Genomic DNA, 3,808 nt, shown 5'->3' on the forward strand with positions numbered 1-3,808 from the left:
TGGGATCTTTCCCGTTTATTACAGTATGTGGGGGAAAAACAGCACATGAGAGAAACAAGAAGAGAAGCTCAGGCTCGGCAGCGCCGCACGCTCCTGCCCGCAGCTGGGAAGCAGCCCAGCGTGCCCCGGGACCAATCGCCAGCGGCCCGCAGCGCCAAGCGCTTCACCCCCGCCGGGGGTGGGGTCCTGCGGTTGATGGCCGGAGCTGTCGCTGCACAGGGGCTGGCACAGGGATCGGCACAGGGGCTGGCACAGGGGCTGGCACAGGGATCGGCACAGGGGCTGGCACAGGGATCGGCACAGGGGCTGGCACAGGAATCGGCACAGGGGCTGGCACAGGGATCGGCACAGGGGCCGGCACAGGGATCGGCACAGGGGCCGGCACAGGGATCGGCACAAGGCCTGGCACAGGGATCGGCACAGGGGCCGGCACAGGGATCGGCACAGGGGCCGGCACAGGGATCGGCACAAGGCCTGGCACAGGGATCGGCACAGGGGCCGGCACAGGGATCGGCACAGGGGCCGGCACAGGGATCGGCACAGGGGCCGGCACAGGGATCGGCACAGGGGCTGGCACAGGGATCGGCACAGGGGCTGGCACAGGAATCGGCACAGGGGCTGGCACAGGGGCTGGCACAGGGATCGGCACAGGGGCCGGCACAGGGATCGGCACAGGGGCTGGCACAGGGGCTGGCACAGGGATCGGCACAGGGGCCGGCACAGGGATCGGCACAGGGGCTGGCACAGGGGCCGGCACAGGGGCTGGCACAGGGATCGGCACAGGGGCTGGCACAGGGGCTGGCACAGGAATCGGCACAGGGGCTGGCACAGGGGCTGGCACAGGAATCGGCACAAGGCCTGGCACAGGGATCGGCACAGGGGCCGGCACAGGGATCGGCACAGGGGCCGGCACAGGGATCGGCACAGGGGCTGGCACAGGGATCGGCACAGGGGCTGGCACAGGGATCGGCACAGGGGCTGGCACAGGGGCTGGCACAGGGGCTGGCACAGGGATCGGCACAGGGGCTGGCACAGGGGCTGGCACAGGAATCGGCACAGGGGCTGGCACAGGGGCTGGCACAGGGATCGGCACAAGGCCTGGCACAGGGATCGGCACAGGGGCCGGCACAGGGATCGGCACAGGGGCCGGCACAGGGATCGGCACAGGGGCTGGCACAGGGATCGGCACAGGGGCTGGCACAGGAATCGGCACAGGGGCTGGCACAGGGGCTGGCACAGGGATCGGCACAGGGGCCGGCACAGGGATCGGCACAGGGGCTGGCACAGGGGCTGGCACAGGGATCGGCACAGGGGCCGGCACAGGGATCGGCACAGGGGCTGGCACAGGGGCCGGCACAGGGGCTGGCACAGGGATCGGCACAGGGGCTGGCACAGGGGCTGGCACAGGAATCGGCACAGGGGCCGGCACAGGGATCGGCACAGGGGCCGGCACAGGGGCCGGCTCCCCTCCCTGCAGCCACAGCCAAGCCAGGGGCAGGCCAGCTTGACTTTAAAGCGAAGAGCCCACTCCTCAGGAAAGCAAAGGGGAAGGCTGCTGGCTGCTGGCTAGGCAGGAGGTGTCCCGCAGCGCGGAGCTGCTCCCTCTCCTGCCCCGCAGGGGCTCCGGCAGGAGCTGCGCAGCGCTGAGCGCAGGCCAGTGCCTGCGGGGAGCAGCAGCAGCTCCGCGCAAAGCTGCAGAGCGCAGCCTAAGCTATCAGGGGAACCTGATGGATAGCCACAGAGACCACAGCTTCTCCTGCCTCATCGCCTTCCCGGGAACCAGGGTCAGCCCTCCAGGACAGCATCGCTCGGGCAGCAGCCATTTGGCTCCTTAGACCAAAACCCTGCTGAAGGCACAACGCTGCTTACACGCTAGAGGAAAGCAAAACATTTGACCTCTCCCACAGGAGCTCCAATGCGGTCACTGTCTGCAGCACCAGAACCACAGCATCCACAAGAACAGCCTCTACCCTCTACACACCTAACTACCTACTGAACTTTACACAGCCAGGACAACTTCCCTGCACACAAAGTAAAGCACATTCCTAAACACCAGCACAGTTTCAGCAGCAAACAGCAAACTATTCTTGATTTGACAGGGAAGCTGGAACTCTGCTGCCAGACAGACTCATCCGGGACCCTGCTTGACCTCTTTCCAAGTAGGTGTTGTAGTTTGAGCTGGGTGCCCCCCTGGTGCATTCACTTCCTGTGTCCAGAAGTCCAGCCCAGAGTGATGGACACAGGAAATTGTGTATTTCCTACCATAATTCTTTGCACCACTATAAGATCCAGTGCGGAGTCTGGCACTTCCTCTTTCCTTCCCTCTCCGAGACTTGGTAACTGGGGGAGAGATCTCCCGGCCATGGGCCTGATTGGGCCCAAGGCCACAGGGGGATGGGCAGTCTCAGGCCTGGCCAGCTGAGACTAGCCCAGCAGAGGGAGGGGGAAGAAGGAGCCCTGGGGGTTTTGGATGCACCCTCAGGTGGGGATGGGATCTTTCTTTGCCACTGCGCTTTGGGTTTTCTGTAACATTCACTGCTTTCTATTTAAACTTTCATCACTTTTGCAATCTGTTTGTCTGAGTCGTTATTTCTGCCTGTGGTGGGAAGGGGATCTGCCCCAACCCATTACAGTAGGTAACACTACTTGCCTCAAAGGACCTGACTCACACAGGGCTGTGCTGCACAGATGTGCTTGTGGAGAGGTGTATGCAGCCTTGGTGTTTGCTCCTGAAAGAAAAGTCCTCCAAGGAAAGGATGTCTCCCAACCTCTGCACATGCCAGTTCTACAGCTGGCTTCACTTCTTAGATTGAAAACTAACACAGATACAGGAACAGAGTATTTTCCATACTTTGCTGCCAGGTCCTTTAACTAACTCACTCATTTTTCTTCTTTCCTCCCAGTACTAAGCCTGCAGATAGCTCATCCTATTGTTTATTTCTTCACTCCTGAGAAGCATCCTCACCTGAAGCAACCTCAGAAAGGGAAGAGAGATAGCCACAGCCTTTAGTAAACCTCCCCATTCCACATGGGTTTCAAGGCTCAAGCAAGCCACTGTGCTTAAGGAACTGGGAGGACTGTGTCCTGCTGCACAGCCAGCGTGCTCCTGGGGCAATTTTATGGGCCTGAGAGGGGTGCCGGCACTGCAAGGCCTCCTTCAACCCACAGGTACTGCAGAATCCCACCTTCAGGTTAAAGAAGGCACCAGTGACTTGTGTAGGTTGCAGTGTCAGTTCAATCTGCAGTCTGTCCTTCCAAAGGCAGCACCCTGGACAGTCAGAGCACAACCTGCCAGCAGCAGCCAGGCCTCTGTTTCTGCTTCAGACTGGGAGATGGCTGTCCTGATTACTTGGCTGTATGTTTCTGTGTAAGGTGGAATACTGGTCCTCTAATGAGGTTTCAGAGTTGGCTCCAAGGCACAGATGTAAGATTCCAGAGGTATTTTTTCTAGTCCCATAAAAAGAGGATGCCATAGCAGGTAAACAGCAGTGAGGAAAGAAACACTTCCCTTCCAGCGCTGTAAATCAGAGCTGGTTTGCTAGAGGTAAAACCCAACCTGTGGTCAGCTTAAACACCAGGCAAGGGAGAGTGAAAACAACAGCACATCATTAAAGCACTTCCCAAGGTGGAAGGCAACACCAGCAGCAGATCACTGTGTAACAAGGGCAGCAGAGCCTCATGGTTAGCCAGCTGCAGGAGCCACTCTGGGCTCTGTCACCATCTTCTCCCTGATAAGAATCCCTGAGCTGAGATCCAAGAGACACAAGAGCTGCAGGGGCAGGGAACAGTCTAAATCAGCTCTCTACTG

Source organism: Dryobates pubescens, chromosome 1 (genome assembly GCF_014839835.1).
Source record: "Dryobates pubescens isolate bDryPub1 chromosome 1, bDryPub1.pri, whole genome shotgun sequence".
NCBI lineage: Eukaryota > Metazoa > Chordata > Aves > Piciformes > Picidae > Dryobates > Dryobates pubescens.